The sequence below is a fragment of the Triturus cristatus genome, chromosome 11, assembly GCF_964204655.1.
Source record: "Triturus cristatus chromosome 11, aTriCri1.1, whole genome shotgun sequence".
Taxonomy (NCBI): Eukaryota; Metazoa; Chordata; class Amphibia; order Caudata; family Salamandridae; genus Triturus; species Triturus cristatus.
In genome coordinates, this window is record NC_140594.1 from 1,141,473,855 (window position 1) to 1,141,492,112 (window position 18,258).

General features: G+C 44.6%; 9 non-coding genes across 9 annotated transcripts; all 9 read right to left on the reverse strand.

Annotated features, from left to right (window-relative positions):
- Nucleotides 1–168: 168 nt before the first annotated feature.
- Nucleotides 169–240, reverse strand: TRNAG-CCC (transfer RNA glycine (anticodon CCC)). Its single transcript has one exon. It is a non-coding gene; the product is annotated as a tRNA-Gly (tRNA).
- Nucleotides 241–1,752: 1,512 nt separating this feature from the next.
- TRNAG-CCC (transfer RNA glycine (anticodon CCC)) lies at nt 1,753–1,824 on the reverse strand. The gene has a single exon. It is a non-coding gene; the product is annotated as a tRNA-Gly (tRNA).
- A 1,528-nt stretch (nt 1,825–3,352) lies between these two features.
- On the reverse strand, nt 3,353–3,424 carry TRNAG-CCC (transfer RNA glycine (anticodon CCC)). Its single transcript has one exon. It is a non-coding gene; the product is annotated as a tRNA-Gly (tRNA).
- A 1,527-nt stretch (nt 3,425–4,951) lies between these two features.
- On the reverse strand, nt 4,952–5,023 carry TRNAE-CUC (transfer RNA glutamic acid (anticodon CUC)). Its single transcript has one exon. It is a non-coding gene; the product is annotated as a tRNA-Glu (tRNA).
- Nucleotides 5,024–6,539: 1,516 nt separating this feature from the next.
- On the reverse strand, nt 6,540–6,611 carry TRNAG-CCC (transfer RNA glycine (anticodon CCC)). The gene has a single exon. It is a non-coding gene; the product is annotated as a tRNA-Gly (tRNA).
- Nucleotides 6,612–9,722: 3,111 nt separating this feature from the next.
- Nucleotides 9,723–9,794, reverse strand: TRNAG-CCC (transfer RNA glycine (anticodon CCC)). Its single transcript has one exon. It is a non-coding gene; the product is annotated as a tRNA-Gly (tRNA).
- A 3,112-nt stretch (nt 9,795–12,906) lies between these two features.
- Nucleotides 12,907–12,978, reverse strand: TRNAG-CCC (transfer RNA glycine (anticodon CCC)). Its single transcript has one exon. It is a non-coding gene; the product is annotated as a tRNA-Gly (tRNA).
- A 3,107-nt stretch (nt 12,979–16,085) lies between these two features.
- On the reverse strand, nt 16,086–16,157 carry TRNAG-CCC (transfer RNA glycine (anticodon CCC)). The gene has a single exon. It is a non-coding gene; the product is annotated as a tRNA-Gly (tRNA).
- Nucleotides 16,158–17,686: 1,529 nt separating this feature from the next.
- Nucleotides 17,687–17,758, reverse strand: TRNAG-CCC (transfer RNA glycine (anticodon CCC)). The gene has a single exon. It is a non-coding gene; the product is annotated as a tRNA-Gly (tRNA).
- Nucleotides 17,759–18,258: the final 500 nt, after the last annotated feature.

Here is an 18,258-nt window from a genome sequence, read left to right on the forward strand (position 1 = left end):
AGCATCTAATAGGACAATGAATGTAGCAGATGGGGCGATCGAGATGCCTGCCTAAGTATTTCATTTTTTTTTTAATTTAACGTCTGATTAATCTGTTCATGATATTTCCGTTTTGTGACATGTTGCATTAAAACAAATCCTGCTTGGAGAACATATAAAAATTTGCACTGCATTGGCCGGGAATCGAACCCGGGTCAACTGCTTGGGAAGCAGCTATGCTCACCACTATACCACCAACGCCCTATGATGTGGTTGCTCTCGGTTCTAAAGATTACAACCCCGAGTTCAATGACTATCTTGTACCAGTTTCAATGGTGCATTTGGTTTAGATACCAACATGAAAAGCAGTAGAAAGTTTCTTGTAGAGGGTAAGGAACTGGGGATTGAAACCAAGGCCAAATCTGTGCAGAAGAGAAGAAATGGAAAGCAGTAGTACAAATAGTGGAAATGAACATATTTAGGCAGCTTTGGAAGCAAAGCAGCGAAGAGAAAGAGAGTGCCTTCCATGAAATGCCCAGGAGAATGATAAGAGCAGAACGAAAAGGCAAGAATGACATTCAAAGCATGCCCAGAAAAACGTGTGACGGTCCCACCAGTCATTTATGCTTATAATTGGGTATCTTTACTTTCAAAGTATGGGGTTGATCCTTTGGCGATCACTCTCTTGTATTTCAGCAGAGACAGATAGTTGAGAAGTCTTTTCTCACATAGCTAGCACAAGCCTGCGCTTTTCCTTGCTGGTAGCGTGGAAATGACAGATTGGTTCTCAGAAGAAAAAACAAGAAATATTATAGCAGAGGATGGTTTCGATCCATTGACCTCTGGGTTATGGGCCCAGCACGCTTCCGCTGCGCCACTCTGCTCCCTTGTTAAAGTAGTCTCTTTATGCAGAGGAGGAGCTTTCAGCGAAGTGGCGAGGGATTGGTGGGTCTCGCTCCTCATTTGCCTAAGCATGCTGCAATGTATGCTGGGTGCAGAAAATCTTCATCTTCTCGTCTCACAGTCAGTCATAACTGAAAGTGCAGACCCTCTTGGGAACTAGCAGTTTCAGGCCTTTACCAAGATAGCAGCTCTCTAACCCTCTCCTCTCTCTTTGATCCTAGCGCTAGCATGCTCAGGATTTGATTTTAACTGGGAGCCAGAGATCTACCCGGTGTGAGGCTTTTGAGCGTTTGGGAGCGTTCGGGACGTGAGGACATTGGACAGGAAATGTTGCCATCTTGAAATATCCAACCTTCCTGCTGTCGTGAGAGGCTCTTTCCATGGACATCTGCCTCTTGGAGTCCTCTCAACTTGCTCTCTGATATAACATTTTGTGAGCTGCAGTTACATCCGATGGCTACAAGGTGGCGCTGCATTCAGGTGAGAGAACAAGTGTGCACAAAATCGTTGGGGACTTTTGCCAGATTCATCGGTGGATCTTGCCTACTTTTATTCACATGCTAGATATTGCCTAGAAATGCTTTTTAATATAGAGATGCTAGAGTTAGAATGTCTGGTCGGGGTTCAGCCCTTTCATTGTCTACCGCCTGCAACATATTTATTACCAGCACATGTGAGTGGTGACTCTGCTTTTTGGAAAATAGCATCTAATAGGACAATGAATGTAGCAGATGGGGCGATCGAGATGCCTGCCTAAGTATTTCATTTTTTTTTTAATTTAACGTCTGATTAATCTGTTCATGATATTTCCGTTTTGTGACATGTTGCATTAAAACAAATCCTGCTTGGAGAACATATAAAAATTTGCACTGCATTGGCCGGGAATCGAACCCGGGTCAACTGCTTGGGAAGCAGCTATGCTCACCACTATATCACCAACGCCCTATGATGTGGGTGCTCTCGGTTCTAAAGATTACAACCCCGAGTTCAATGACTATCTTGCACCAGTTTCAATGGTGCATTTGGTTTTGATACCAACATGAAAAGCAGTAGAAAGTTTCTTGTAGAGGGTAAGGAACTGGGGATTGAAACCAAGGCCAAATCTGTGCAGAAGAGAAGAAATGGAAAGCAGTAGTACAAATAGTGGAAATGAACATATTTAGGCAGCATTGGAAGCAAAGCAGCGAAGAGAAAGAGAGTGCCTTCCATGAAATGCCCAGGAGAATGATAAGAGCAGAACGAAAAGGCAAGAATGACATTCAAAGCATGCCCAGAAAAACATGTGACGGTCCCACCAGTCATTTATGCTTATAATTGGGTATCTTTACTTTCAAAGTATGGGGTTGATCCTTTGGCGATCACTCTGTTGTGTTTCAGCAGAGACAGATAGTTGAGAAGTCTTTTCTCACATAGCTAGCACAAGCCTGCGCTTTTCCTTGCTTGTAGCGTGGAAATGACAGATTGGTTCTCAGAAGAAAAAACAAGAAATATTATAACAGAGGATGGTTTCGATCCATCGACCTCTGGGTTATGGGCCCAGCACGCTTCCGCTGCGCCACTCTGCTCCCTTGTAAAAGTGTTCTCTTTATGCAGAGGAGGAGCTTTCAGCGAAGTGGCGAGGGATTGGTGGGTCTCGCTCCTCATTTGCCTAAGCATGCTGCAATGTATGCTGGGTGCAGAAAATCTTCATCTTCTCGTCTCACAGTCAGTCATAACTGAAAGTGCAGACCCTCTTGGGAACTAGCAGTTTCAGGCCTTTACCAAGATAGCAGCTCTCTAACCCTCTCCTCTCTCTTTGATCCTAGCGCTAGCATGCTCAGGATTTGATTTTAACTGGGAGCCAGAGATCTACCCGGTGAGGGCTTGCCTGGTGTGAGGCTTTTGAGCGTTTGGGAGCGTTCGGGACGTGAGGACGTTGGACAGGAAATGTTGCCATCTTGAAATATCCAACCTTCCTGCTGTCGTGAGAGGCTCTTTCCATGGACATCTGCCTCTTGGAGTCCTCTCAACTTGCTCTCTGATATAACATTTTGTGAGCTGCAGTTACATCCGATGGCTACAAGGTGGCGCTGCATTCAGGTGAGAGAACAAGTGTGCACAAAATCGTTGGGGACTTTTGCCAGATTCATCGGTGGATCTTGCCTACTTTTATTCACATGCTAGATATTGCCTAGAAATGCTTTTTAATATAGAGATGCTAGAGTTAGAATGTCTGGTCGGGGTTCAGCCCTTTCATTGTCTACCGCCCGCAACATATTTATTACCAGCACATGTGAGTGGTGACTCTGCTTTTTGGAAAATAGCATCTAATAGGACAATTAATGTAGCAGATGGGGCGATCGAGATGCCTGCCTAAGTATTTCATTTTTTTTTTTTATTTAACGTCTGATTAATCTGTTCATGATATTTCCGTTTTGTGACATGTTGCATTAAAACAAATCCTGCTTGGAGAACATATAAAAATTTGCACTGCATTGGCCGGGAATCGAACCCGGGTCAACTGCTTGGGAAGCAGCTATGCTCACCACTATACCACCAACGCCCTATGATGTGGTTGCTCCCGGTTCTAAAGATTACAACCCCGAGTTCAATGACTATCTTGCACCAGTTTCAATGGTGCATTTGGTTTAGATACCAACATGAAAAGCAGTAGAAAGTTTCTTGTAGAGGGTAAGGAACTGGGGATTGAAACCAAGGCCAAATCTGTGCAGAAGAGAAGAAATGGAAAGCAGTAGTACAAATAGTGGAAATGAACATATTTAGGCAGCATTGGAAGCAAAGCAGCGAAGAGAAAGAGAGTGCCTTCCATGAAATGCCCAGGAGAATGATAAGAGCAGAACGAAAAGGCAAGAATGACATTCAAAGCATGCCCAGAAAAACGTGTGACGGTCCCACCAGTCATTTATGCTTATAATTGGGTATCTTTACTTTCAAAGTATGGGGTTGATCCTTTGGCGATCACTCTGTTGTGTTTCAGCAGAGACAGATAGTTGAGAAGTCTTTTCTCACATAGCTAGCACAAGCCTGCGCTTTTCCTTGCTGGTAGCGTGGAAATGACAGATTGGTTCTCAGAAGAAAAAACAAGAAATATTATAGCAGAGGATGGTTTCGATCCATCGACCTCTGGGTTATGGGCCCAGCACGCTTCCGCTGCGCCACTCTGCTCCCTTGTAAAAGTGTTCTCTTTATGCAGAGGAGGAGCTTTCAGCGAAGTGGCGAGGGATTGGTGGGTCTCGCTCCTCATTTGCCTAAGCATGCTGCAATGTATGCTGGGTGCAGAAAATCTTCATCTTCTCGTCTCACAGTCAGTCATAACTGAAAGTGCAGACCCTCTTGGGAACTAGCAGTTTCAGGCCTTTACCAAGATAGCAGCTCTCTAACCCTCTCCTCTCTCTTTGATCCTAGCGCTAGCATGCTCAGGATTTGATTTTAACTGGGAGCCAGAGATCTACCCGGTGAGGGCTTGCCCGGTGTGAGGCTTTTGAGCGCTTGGGAGCGTTCGGGACGTGAGGACGTTGGACAGTAAATGTTGCCATCTTGAAATATCCAACCTTCCTGCTGTCGTGAGAGGCTCTTTCCATGGACATCTGCCTCTTGGAGTCCTCTCAACTTGCTCTCTGATATAACATTTTGTGAGCTGCAGTTACATCCGATGGCTACAAGATGGCGCTGCATTCAGGTGAGAGAACAAGTGTGCACAAAATCGTTGGGGACTTTTGCCAGATTCATCGGTGGATCTTGCCTACTTTTATTCACATGCTAGATACTGCCTAGAAATGCTTTTTAATATAGAGATGCTAGAGTTAGAATGTCTGGTCGGGGTTCAGCCCTTTCATTGTCTACCGCCCGCAACATATTTATTACCAGCACATGTGAGTGGTGACTCTGCTTTTTGGAAAATAGCATCTAATAGGACAATTAATGTAGCAGATGGGGCGATCGAGATGCCTGCCTAAGTATTTCATTTTTTTTTAAATTTAACGTCTGATTAATCTGTTCATGATATTTCCGTTTTGTGACATGTTGCATTAAAACAAATCCTGCTTGGAGAACATATAAAAATTTGCACTGCATTGGCCGGGAATCGAACCCGGGTCAACTGCTTGAGAAGCAGCTATGCTCACCACTATACCACCAACGCCCTATGATGTGGGTGCTCTCGGTTCTAAAGATTACAACCCCGAGTTCAATGACTATCTTGCACCAGTTTCAATGGTGCATTTGGTTTAGATACCAACATGAAAAGCAGTAGAAAGTTTCTTGTAGAGGGTAAGGAACTGGGGATTGAAACCAAGGCCAAATCTGTGCAGAAGAGAAGAAATGGAAAGCAGTAGTACAAATAGTGGAAATGAACATATTTAGGCAGCATTGGAAGCAAAGCAGCGAAGAGAAAGAGAGTGCCTTCCATGAAATGCCCAGGAGAATGATAAGAGCAGAACGAAAAGGCAAGAATGACATTCAAAGCATGCCCAGAAAAACGTGTGACGGTCCCACCAGTCATTTATGCTTATAATTGGGTATCTTTACTTTCAAAGTATGGGGTTGATCCTTTGGCGATCACTCTCTTGTATTTCAGCAGAGACAGATAGTTGAGAAGTCTTTTCTCACATAGCTAGCACAAGCCTGCGCTTTTCCTTGCTGGTAGCGTGGAAATGACAGATTGGTCCTCAGAAGAAAAAACAAGAAATATCATAGCAGTGGATGGTTTCGATCCATCGACCTCTGGGTTATGGGCCCAGCACGCTTCCGCTGCGCCACTCTGCTCCCTTGTAAAAGTGTTCTCTTTATGCAGAGGAGGAGCTTTCAGCGAAGTGGCGAGGGATTGGTGGGTCTCGCTCCTCATTTGCCTAAGCATGCTGCAATGTATGCTGGGTGCAGAAAATCTTCATCTTCTCGTCTCACAGTCAGTCATAACTGAAAGTGCAGACCCTCTTGGGAACTAGCAGTTTCAGGCCTTTACCAAGATAGCAGCTCTCTAACCCTCTCCTCTCTCTTTGATCCTAGCGCTAGCATGCTCAGGATTTGATTTTAACTGGGAGCCAGAGATCTACCCGGTGAGGGCGAGGCTTTTGAGCGTTTGGGAGCGTTCGGGACGTGAGGACGTTGGACAGGAAATGTTGCCATCTTGAAATATCCAACCTTCCTGCTGTCATGAGAGGCTCTTTCCATGGACATCTGCCTCTTGGAGTCCTCTCAACTTGCTCTCTGATATAACATTTTGTGAGCTGCAGTTACATCCGATGGCTACAAGGTGGCGCTGCATTCAGGTGAGAGAACAAGTGTGCACAAAATCGTTGGGGACTTTTGCCAGATTCATCGGTGGATCTTGCCTACTTTTATTCACATGCTAGATATTGCCTAGAAATGCTTTTTAATATAGAGATGCTACAGTTAGAATGTCTAGTCGGGGTTCAGCCCTTTCATGGTCTACCGCCCGCAACATATTTATTACCAGCACATGTGAGTGGTGACTCTGCTTTTTGGAAAATAGCATCTAATAGGACAATGAATGTAGCAGATGGGGCGATCGAGATGCCTGCCTAAGTATTTCATTTTTTTTTTAATTTAACGTCTGATTAATCTGTTCATGATATTTCCGTTTTGTGACATGTTGCATTAAAACAAATCCTGCTTGGAGAACATATAAAAATTTGCACTGCATTGGCCGGGAATCGAACCCGGGTCAACTGCTTGGGAAGCAGCTATGCTCACCACTATACCACCAACGCCCTATGATGTGGTTGCTCTCGGTTCTAAAGATTACAACCCCGAGTTCAATGACTATCTTGCACCAGTTTCAATGGTGCATTTGGTTTAGATACCAACATGAAAAGCAGTAGAAAGTTTCTTGTAGAGGGTAAGGAACTGGGGATTGAAACCAAGGCCAAATCTGTGCAGAAGAGAAGAAATGGAAAGCAGCAGTACAAATAGTGGAAATGAACATATTTAGGCAGCATTGGAAGCAAAGCAGCGAAGAGAAAGAGAGTGCCTTCCATGAAATGCCCAGGAGAATGATAAGAGCAGAACGAAAAGGCAAGAATGACATTCAAACCATGCCCAGAAAAACGTGTGACGGTCCCACCAGTCATTTATGCTTATAATTGGGTATCTTTACTTTCAAAGTATGGGGTTGATCCTTTGGCGATCACTCTCTTGTATTTCAGCAGAGACAGATAGTTGAGAAGTCTTTTCTCACATAGCTAGCACAAGCCTGCGCTTTTCCTTGCTGGTAGCGTGGAAATGACAGATTGGTTCTCAGAAGAAAAAACAAGAAATATTATAGCAGAGGATGGTTTCGATCCATCGACCTCTGGGTTATGGGCCCAGCACGCTTCCGCTGCGCCACTCTGCTCCCTTGTAAAAGTGCTCTCTTTATGCAGAGGAGGAGCTTTCAGCGAAGTGGCGAGGGATTGGTGGGTCTCGCTCCTCATTTGCCTAAGCATGCTGCAATGTATGCTGGGTGCAGAAAATCTTCATCTTCTCGTCTCACAGTCAGTCATAACTGAAAGTGCAGACCCTCTTGGGAACTAGCAGTTTCAGGCCTTTACCAAGATAGCAGCTCTCTAACCCTCTCCTCTCTCTTTGATCCTAGCGCTAGCATGCTCAGGATTTGATTTTAACTGGGAGCCAGAGATCTACCCGGTGTGAGGCTTTTGAGCGTTTGGGAGCGTTCGGGACGTGAGGACATTGGACAGGAAATGTTGCCATCTTGAAATATCCAACCTTCCTGCTGTCGTGAGAGGCTCTTTCCATGGACATCTGCCTCTTGGAGTCCTCTCAACTTGCTCTCTGATATAACATTTTGTGAGCTGCAGTTACATCCGATGGCTACAAGGTGGCGCTGCATTCAGGTGAGAGAACAAGAGTGCACAAAATCGTTGGGGACTTTTGCCAGATTCATCGGTGGATCTTGCCTACTTTTATTCACATGCTAGATATTGCCTAGAAATGCTTTTTAATATAGAGATGCTAGAGTTAGAATGTCTGGTCGGGGTTCAGCCCTTTCATTGTCTACCGCCCGCAACATATTTATTACCAGCACATGTGAGTGGTGACTCTGCTTTTTGGAAAATAGCATCTAATAGGACAATGAATGTAGCAGATGGGGCGATCGAGATGCCTGCCTAAGTATTTCATTTTTTTTTTAATTTAACGTCTGATTAATCTGTTCATGATATTTCCGTTTTGTGACATGTTGCATTAAAACAAATCCTGCTTGGAGAACATATAACAATTTGCACTGCATTGGCTGGGAATCGAACCCGGGTCAACTGCTTGGGAAGCAGCTATGCTCACCACTATACCACCAACGCCCTATGATGTGGGTGCTCTCGGTTCTAAAGATTACAACCCCGAGTTCAATGACTATCTTGCACCAGTTTCAATGGTGCATTTGGTTTAGATACCAACATGAAAAGCAGTAGAAAGTTTCTTGTAGAGGGTAAGGAACTGGGGATTGAAACCAAGGCCAAATCTGTGCAGAAGAGAAGAAATGGAAAGCAGTAGTACAAATAGTGGAAATGAACATATTTAGGCAGCATTGGAAGCAAAGCAGCGAAGAGAAAGAGAGTGCCTTCCATGAAATGCCCAGGAGAATGATAAGAGCAGAACGAAAAGGCAAGAATGACATTCAAAGCATGCCCAGAAAAACATGTGACGGTCCCACCAGTCATTTATGCTTATAATTGGGTATCTTTACTTTCAAAGTATGGGGTTGATCCTTTGGCGATCACTCTGTTGTGTTTCAGCAGAGACAGATAGTTGAGAAGTCTTTTCTCACATAGCTAGCACAAGCCTGCGCTTTTCCTTGCTTGTAGCGTGGAAATGACAGATTGGTTCTCAGAAGAAAAAACAAGAAATATTATAGCAGAGGATGGTTTCGATCCATCGACCTCTGGGTTATGGGCCCAGCACGCTTCTGCTGCGCCACTCTGCTCCCTTGTAAAAGTGTTCTCTTTATGCAGAGGAGGAGCTTTCAGCGAAGTGGCGAGGGATTGGTGGGTCTCGCTCCTCATTTGCCTAAGCATGCTGCAATGTATGCTGGGTGCAGAAAATCTTCATCTTCTCGTCTCACAGTCAGTCATAACTGAAAGTGCAGACCCTCTTGGGAACTAGCAGTTTCAGGCCTTTACCAAGATAGCAGCTCTCTAACCCTCTCCTCTCTCTTTGATCCTAGCGCTAGCATGCTCAGGATTTGATTTTAACTGGGAGCCAGAGATCTACCCGGTGAGGGCTTGCCTGGTGTGAGGCTTTTGAGCGTTTGGGAGCGTTCGGGACGTGAGGACGTTGGACAGGAAATGTTGCCATCTTGAAATATCCAACCTTCCTGCTGTCGTGAGAGGCTCTTTCCATGGACATCTGCCTCTTTGAGTCCTCTCAACTTGCTCTCTGATATAACATTTTGTGAGCTGCAGTTACATCCGATGGCTACAAGGTGGCGCTGCATTCAGGTGAGAGAACAAGTGTGCACAAAATCGTTGGGGACTTTTGCCAGATTCATCGGTGGATCTTGCCTACTTTTATTCACATGCTAGATATTGCCTAGAAATGCTTTTTAATATAGAGATGCTAGAGTTAGAATGTCTGGTCGGGGTTCAGCCCTTTCATTGTCTACCGCCCGCAACATATTTATTACCAGCACATGTGAGTGGTGACTCTGCTTTTTGGAAAATAGCATCTAATAGGACAATGAATGTAGCAGATGGGGCGATCGAGATGCCTGCCTAAGTATTTCATTTTTTTTTTTATTTAACGTCTGATTAATCTGTTCATGATATTTCCGTTTTGTGACATGTTGCATTAAAACAAATCCTGCTTGGAGAACATATAAAAATTTGCACTGCATTGGCCGGGAATCGAACCCGGGTCAACTGCTTGGGAAGCAGCTATGCTCACCACTATACCACCAACGCCCTATGATGTGGTTGCTCTCGGTTCTAAAGATTACAACCCCGAGTTCAATGACTATCTTGCACCAGTTTCAATGGTGCATTTGGTTTAGATACCAACATGAAAAGCAGTAGAAAGTTTATTGTAGAGGGTAAGGAACTGGGGATTTAAACCAAGGCCAAATCTGTGCAGAAGAGAAGAAATGGAAAGCAGTAGTACAAATAGTGGAAATGAACATATTTAGGCAGCATTGGAAGCAAAGCAGCGAAGAGAAAGAGAGTGCCTTCCATGAAATGCCCAGGAGAATGATAAGAGCAGAACGAAAAGGCAAGAATGACATTCAAAGCATGCCCAGAAAAACGTGTGACGGTCCCACCAGTCATTTATGCTTATAATTGGGTATCTTTACTTTCAAAGTATGGGGTTGATCCTTTGGCGATCACTCTCTTGTATTTCAGCAGAGACAGATAGTTGAGAAGTCTTTTCTCACATAGCTAGCACAAGCCTGCGCTTTTCCTTGCTGGTAGCGTGGAAATGACAGATTGGTTCTCAGAAGAAAAAACAAGAAATATTATAGCAGAGGATGGTTTCGATCCATCGACCTCTGGGTTATGGGCCCAGCACGCTTCCGCTGCGCCACTCTGCTCCCTTGTAAAAGTGTTTTTTTTATGCAGAGGAGGAGCTTTCAGCGAAGTGGCGAGGGATTGGTGGGTCTCGCTCCTCATTTGCCTAAGCATGCTGCAATGTATGCTGGGTGCAGAAAATCTTCATCTTCTCGTCTCACAGTCAGTCATAACTGAAAGTGCAGACCCTCTTGGGAACTAGCAGTTTCAGGCCTTTACCAAGATAGCAGCTCTCTAACCCTCTCCTCTCTCTTTGATCCTAGCGCTAGCATGCTCAGGATTTGATTTTAACTGGGAGCCAGAGATCTACCCGGTGAGGGCTTGCCCGGTGTGAGGCTTTTGAGCGTTTGGGAGCGTTCGGGACGTGAGGACATTGGACAGGAAATGTTGCCATCTTGAAATATCCAACCTTCCTGCTGTCGTGAGAGGCTCTTTCCATGGACATCTGCCTCTTGGAGTCCTCTCAACTTGCTCTCTGATATAACATTTTGTGAGCTGCAGTTACATCCGATGGCTACAAGGTGGCGCTGCATTCAGGTGAGAGAACAAGTGTGCACAAAATCGTTGGGGACTTTTGCCAGATTCATCGGTGGATCTTGCCTACTTTTATTCACATGCTAGATATTGCCTAGAAATGCTTTTTCATATAGAGATGCTAGAGTTAGAATGTCTGGTCGGGGTTCAGCCCTTTCATTGTCTACCGCCCGCAACATATTTATTACCAGCACATGTGAGTGGTGACTCTGCTTTTTGGAAAATAGCATCTAATAGGACAATGAATTTAGCAGATGGGGCGATCGAGATGCCTGCCTAAGTATTTCATTTTGTTTTTTATTTAACGTCTGATTAATCTGTTCATGATATTTCCGTTTTGTGACATGTTGCATTAAAACAAATCCTGCTTGGAGAACATATAAAAATTTGCACTGCATTGGCCGGGAATCGAACCCGGGTCAACTGCTTGGGAAGCTGCTATGCTCACCACTATACCATCAACGCCCTATGATGTGGTTGCTCTCGGTTCTAAAGATTACAACCCCGAGTTCAATGACTATCTTGCACCAGTTTCAATGGTGCATTTGGTTTAGATACCAACATGAAAAGCAGTAGAAAGTTTCTTGTAGAGGGTAAGGAACTGGGGATTGGAACCAAGGCCAAATCTGTGCAGAAGAGAAGAAATGGAAAGCAGTAGTACAAATAGTGGAAATGAACATATTTAGGCAGCATTGGAAGCAAAGCAGCGAAGAGAAAGAGAGTGCCTTCCATGAAATGCCCAGGAGAATGATAAGAGCAGAACGAAAAGGCAAGAATGACATTCAAAGCATGCCCAGAAAAACGTGTGACGGTCCCACCAGTCATTTATGCTTATAATTGGGTATCTTTACTTTCAAAGTATGGGGTTGATCCTTTGGCGATCACTCTCTTGTATTTCAGCAGAGACAGATAGTTGAGAAGTCTTTTCTCACATAGCTAGCACAAGCCTGCGCTTTTCCTTGCTGGTAGCGTGGAAATGACAGATTGGTTCTCAGAAGAAAAAACAAGAAATATTATAGCAGAGGATGGTTTCGATCCATCGACCTCTGGGTTATGGGCCCAGCACGCTTCCGCTGCGCCACTCTGCTCCCTTGTAAAAGTGTTCTCTTTATGCAGAGGAGGAGCTTTCAGCGAAGTGGCGAGGGATTGGTGGGTCTCGCTCCTCATTTGCCTAAGCATGCTGCAATGTATGCTGGGTGCAGAAAATCTTCATCTTCTCGTCTCACAGTCAGTCATAACTGAAAGTGCAGACCCTCTTGGGAACTAGCAGTTTCAGGCCTTTACCAAGATAGCAGCTCTCTAACCCTCTCCTCTCTCTTTGATCCTAGCGCTAGCATGCTCAGGATTTGATTTTAACTGGGAGCCAGAGATCTACCCGAAGAGAGGCTTTTGAGCGTTTGGGAGCGTTCGGGACGTGAGGACATTGGACAGGAAATGTTGCCATCTTGAAATATCCAACCTTCCTGCTGTCGTGAGAGGCTCTTTCCATGGACATCTGCCTCTTGGAGTCCTCTCAACTTGCTCTCTGATATAACATTTTGTGAGCTGCAGTTACATCCGATGGCTACAAGGTGGCGCTGCATTCAGGTGAGAGAACAAGTGTGCACAAAATCGTTGGGGACTTTTGCCAGATTCATCGGTGGATCTTGCCTACTTTTATTCACATGCTAGATATTGCCTAGAAATGCTTTTTCATATAGAGATGCTAGAGTTAGAATGTCTGGTCGGGGTTCAGCCCTTTCATTGTCTACCGCCCGCAACATATTTATTACCAGCACATGTGAGTGGTGACTCTGCTTTTTGGAAAATAGCATCTAATAGGACAATGAATTTAGCAGATGGGGCGATCGAGATGCCTGCCTAAGTATTTCATTTTTTTTTTTATTTTTACGTCTGATTAATCTGTTCATGATATTTCCGTTTTGTGACATGTTGCATTAAAACAAATCCTGCTTGGAGAACATATAAAAATTTGCACTGCATTGGCCGGGAATCGAACCCGGGGCAACTGCTTGGGAAGCAGCTATGCTCACCACTATACCACCAACGCCCTATGATGTGGTTGCTCTCGGTTCTAAAGATTACAACCCCGAGTTCAATGACTATCTTGCACCAGTTTCAATGGTGCATTTGGTTTAGATACCAACATGAAAAGCAGTAGAAAGTTTCTTGTAGAGGGTAAGGAACTGGGGATTGGAACCAAGGCCAAATCTGTGCAGAAGAGAAGAAATGGAAAGCAGTAGTACAAATAGTGGAAATGAACATATTTAGGCAGCATTGGAAGCAAAGCAGCGAAGAGAAAGAGAGTGTCTTCCATGAAATGCCCAGGAGAATGATAAGAGCAGAACGAAAAGGCAAGAATGACATTCAAAGCAGGCCCAGAAAAACGTGTGACGGTCCCACCAGTCATTTATGCTTATAATTGGGTATCTTTACTTTCAAAGTATGGGGTTGATCCTTTGGCGATCACTCGCTTGTATTTCAGCAGAGACAGATAGTTGAGAAGTCTTTTCTCACATAGCTAGCACAAGCCTGCGCTTTTCCTTGCTGGTAGCGTGGAAATGACAGATTGGTTCTCAGAAGAAAAAACAAGAAATATTATAGCAGAGGATGGTTTCGATCCATCGACCTATGGGTTATGGGCCCAGCACGCTTCCGCTGCGCCACTCTGCTCCCTTGTAAAAGTGTTCTCTTTATGCAGAGGAGGAGCTTTCAGCGAAGTGGCGAGGGATTGTTGGGTCTCGCTCCTCATTTGCCTAAGCATGCTGCAATGTATGCTGGGTGCAGAAAATCTTCATCTTCTCGTCTCACAGTCAGTCATAACTGAAAGTGCAGACCCTCTTGGGAACTAGCAGTTTCAGGCCTTTACCAAGATAGCAGCTCTCTAACCCTCTCCTCTCTCTTTGATCCTAGCGCTAGCATGCTCAGGATTTGATTTTAACTGGGAGCCAGAGATCTACCCGGTGAGGGCTGAGGCTTTTGAGCGTTTGGGAGCGTTGAGGACGTTGGACAGGAAATGTTGCCATCTTGAAATATCCAACCTTCCTGCTGTCGTGAGAGGCTCTTTCCATGGACATCTGCCTCTTGGAGTCCTCTCAACTTGCTCTCTGATATAACATTTTGTGAGCTGCAGTTACATCCGATGGCTACAAGGTGGCGCTGCATTCAGGTGAGAGAACAAGTGTGCACAAAATCGTTGGGGACTTTTGCCAGATTCATCGGTGGATCTTGCCTACTTTTATTCACATGCTAGATATTGCCTAGAAATGCTTTTTAATATAGAGATGCTAGAGTTAGAATGTCTGGTCGGGGTTCAGCCCTTTCATTGTCTACCGCCCGCAACATATTTATTACCAGCACATGTGAGTGGTGACTCTGCTTTTTGGAAAATAGCATCTAATAGGACAATGAATGTAGCAGATGGGGCGATCGAGATGCCTGCCTAAGTATTTCATTTTTTTTTTAATTTAACGTCTGCTTAATCTGTTCATGATATTTCCGTTTTGTGACATGTTGCATTAAAACAAATCCTGCTTGGAGAACATATAAAAATTTGCACTGCATTGGCCGGGAATCGAACCCGGGTCAACTGCTTGGGCAGCAGCTATGCTCACCACTATACCACCAACGCCCTATGATGTGGTTGCTCTCGGTTCTAAAGATTACAACCCCGAGTTCAATGACTATCTTGCACCAGTTTCAATTGTGCATTTGGTTTAGATACCAACATGAAAAGCAGTAGAAAGTTTCTTGTAGAGGGTAAGGAACTGGGGATTGAAACCAAGGCCAAATCTGTGCAGAAGAGAAGAAATGGAAAGCAGTAGTACAAATAGTGGAAATGAACATATTTAGGCAGCATTGGAAGCAAAGCAGCGAAGAGAAAGAGAGTGCCTTCCATGAAATGCCCAGGAGAATGATAAGAGCAGAACGAAAAGGCAAGAATGACATTCAAAGCATGCCCAGAAAAACGTGTGACGGTCCCACCAGTCATTTATGCTTATAATTGGGTATCTTTACATTCAAAGTATGGGGTTGATCCTTTGGCGATCACTCTCTTGTATTTCAGCAGAGACAGATAGTTGAGAAGTCTTTTCTCACATAGCTAGCACAAGCCTGCGCTTTTCCTTGCTGGTAGCGTGGAAATGACAAATTGGTTCTCAGAAGAAAAAACAAGAAATATTATAGCAGAGGATGGTTTCGATCCATCGACCTCTGGGTTATGGGCCCAGCACGCTTCCGCTGCGCCACTCTGCTCCCTTGTAAAACTGTTCTCTTTATGCAGAGGAGGAGCTTTCAGCGAAGTGGCGAGGGATTGGTGGGTCTCGCTCCTCATTTGCCTAAGCATGCTGCAATGTATGCTGGGTGCAGAAAATCTTCATCTTCTCGTCTCACAGTCAGTCATAACTGAAAGTGCAGACCCTCTTGGGAACTAGCAGTTTCAGGCCTTTACCAAGATAGCAGCTCTCTAACCCTCTCCTCTCTCTTTGATCCTAGCGCTAGCATGCTCAGGATTTGATTTTAACTGGGAGCCAGAGATCTACCCGGTGAAGACTTGCCCGGTGTGAGGCTTTTGAGCGTTTGGGAGCGTTCGGGACGTGAGGACATTGGACAGGAAATGTTGCCATCTTGAAATATCCAACCTTCCTGCTGTCGTGAGAGGCTCTTTCCATGGACATCTGCCTCTTGGAGTCCTCTCAACTTGCTCTCTGATATAACATTTTGTGAGCTGCAGTTACATCCGATGGCTACAAGGTGGCGCTGCATTCAGGTGAGAGAACATGTGTGCACAAAATCGTTGGGGACTTTTGCCAGATTCATCGGTGGATCTTGCCTACTTTTATTCACATGCTAGATATTGCCTAGAAATGCTTTTTAATATAGAGATGCTAGAGTTAGAATGTCTGGTCGGGGTTCAGCCCTTTCATTGTCTACCGCCCGCAACATATTTATTACCAGCACATGTGAGTGGTGACTCTGCTTTTTGGAAAATAGCATCTAATAGGACAATGAATTTAGCAGATGGGGCGATCGAGATGCCTGCCTAAGTATTTCATTTTTTTTTAAATTTAACGTCTGATTAATCTGTTCATGATATTTCCGTTTTGTGACATGTTGCATTAAACAAATCCTGCTTGGAGAACATATAAAAATTTGCACTGCATTGGCCGGGAATCGAACCCGGGTCAACTGCTTGGGAAGCAGTTATGCTCACCACTATACCACCAACGCCCTATGATGTGGTTGCTCTCGGTTCTAAAGATTACAACCCCGAGTTCAATGACTATCTTGCACCAGTTTCAATGGTGCATTTGGTTTAGATACCAACATGAAAAGCAGTAGAAAGTTTCTTGTAGAGGGTAAGAAACTGGGGATTGAAACCAAGGCCAAATCTGTGCAGAAGAGAAGAAATGGAAAGCAGTAGTACAAATAGTGGAAATGAACATATTTAGGCAGCATTGGAAGCAAAGCAGCGAAGAGAAAGAGAGTGCCTTCCATGAAATGCCCAGGAGAATGATAAGAGCAGAACGAAAAGGCAAGAATGACATTCAAAGCATGCCCAGAAAAACGTGTGACGGTCCCACCAGTCATTTATGCTTATAATTGGGTATCTTTACTTTCAAAGTATGGGGTTGATCCTTTGGCGATCACTCTCTTGTATTTCAGCAGAGACAGATAGTTGAGAAGTCTTTTCTCACATAGCTAGCACAAGCCTGCGCTTTTCCTTGCTGGTAGCGTGGAAATGACAGATTGGTTCTCAGAAGAAAAAACAAGAAATATTATAGCAGAGGATGGTTTCGATTCATCGACCTCTGGGTTATGGGCCCAGCACGCTTCCGCTGCGCCACTCTGCTCCCTTGTAAAAGTGTTCTCTTTATGCAGAGGAGGAGCTTTCAGCGAAGTGGCGAGGGATTGGTGGGTCTCGCTCCTCATTTGCCTAAGCATGCTGCAATGTATGCTGGGTGCAGAAAATCTTCATCTTCTCGTCTCACAGTCAGTCATAACTGAAAGTGCAGACCCTCTTGGGAACTAGCAGTTTCAGGCCTTTACCAAGATAGCAGCTCTCTAACCCTCTCCTCTCTCTTTGATCCTAGCGCTAGCATGCTCAGGATTTGATTTTAACTGGGAGCCAGAGATCTACCCGGTGAGGGCTTGCCCGGTGTGAGGCTTTTGAGCGTTTGGGAGCGTTCGGGACGTGAGAGGACGCTGGACAGGAAATGTTGCCATCTTGAAATATCCAACCTTCCTGCTGTCGTGAGAGGCTCTTTCCATGGACATCTGCCTCTTGGAGTCCTCTCAACTTGCTCTCTGATATAACATTTTGTGAGCTGCAGTTACATCCGATGGCTACAAGGTGGCGCTGCATTCAGGTGAGAGAACAAGTGTGCACAAAATCGTTGGGGACTTTTGCCAGATTCATCGGTGGATCTTGCCTACTTTTATTCACATGCTAGATATTGCCTAGAAATGCTTTTTAATATAGAGATGCTAGAGTTAGAATGTCTGGTCGGGGTTCAGCCCTTTCATTGTCTACCGCCCGCAACATATTTATTACCAGCACATGTGAGTGGTGACTCTGCTTTTTGGAAAATAGCATCTAATAGGACAATGAATTTAGCAGATGGGGCGATCGAGATGCCTGCCTAAGTATTTCATTTTTTTTTTAATTTAACGTCTGATTAATCTGTTCATGATATTTCCGTTTTGTGACATGTTGCATTAAAACAAATCCTGCTTGGAGAACATATAAAAATTTGCACTGCATTGGCCGGGAATCGAACCCGGGTCAACTGCTTGGGAAGCAGCTATGCTTACCACTATACCACCAACGCCCTATGATGTGGTTGCTCTCGGTTCTAAAGATTACAACCCCGAGTTCAATGACTATCTTGCACCAGTTTCAATGGTGCATTTGGTTTAGATACCAACATGAAAAGCAGTAGAAAGTTTCTTGTAGAGGGTAAGGAACTGGGGATTGGAACCAAGGCCAAATCTGTGCAGAAGAGAAGAAATGGAAAGCAGTAGTACAAATAGTGGAAATGAACATATTTAGGCAGCATTGGAAGCAAAGCAGCGAAGAGAAAGAGAGTGCCTTCCATGAAATGCCCAGGAGAATGATAAGAGCAGAACGAAAAGGCAAGAATGACATTCAAAGCAGGCCCAAAAAAAGGTGTGACGATCCCACCAGTCATTTATGCTTATAATTGGGTATCTTTACTTTCAAAGTATGGGGTTGATCCTTTGGCGATCACTCGCTTGTATTTCAGCAGAGACAGATAGTTGAGAAGTCTTTTCTCACATAGCTTGCACAAGCCTGCGCTTTTCCTTGCTG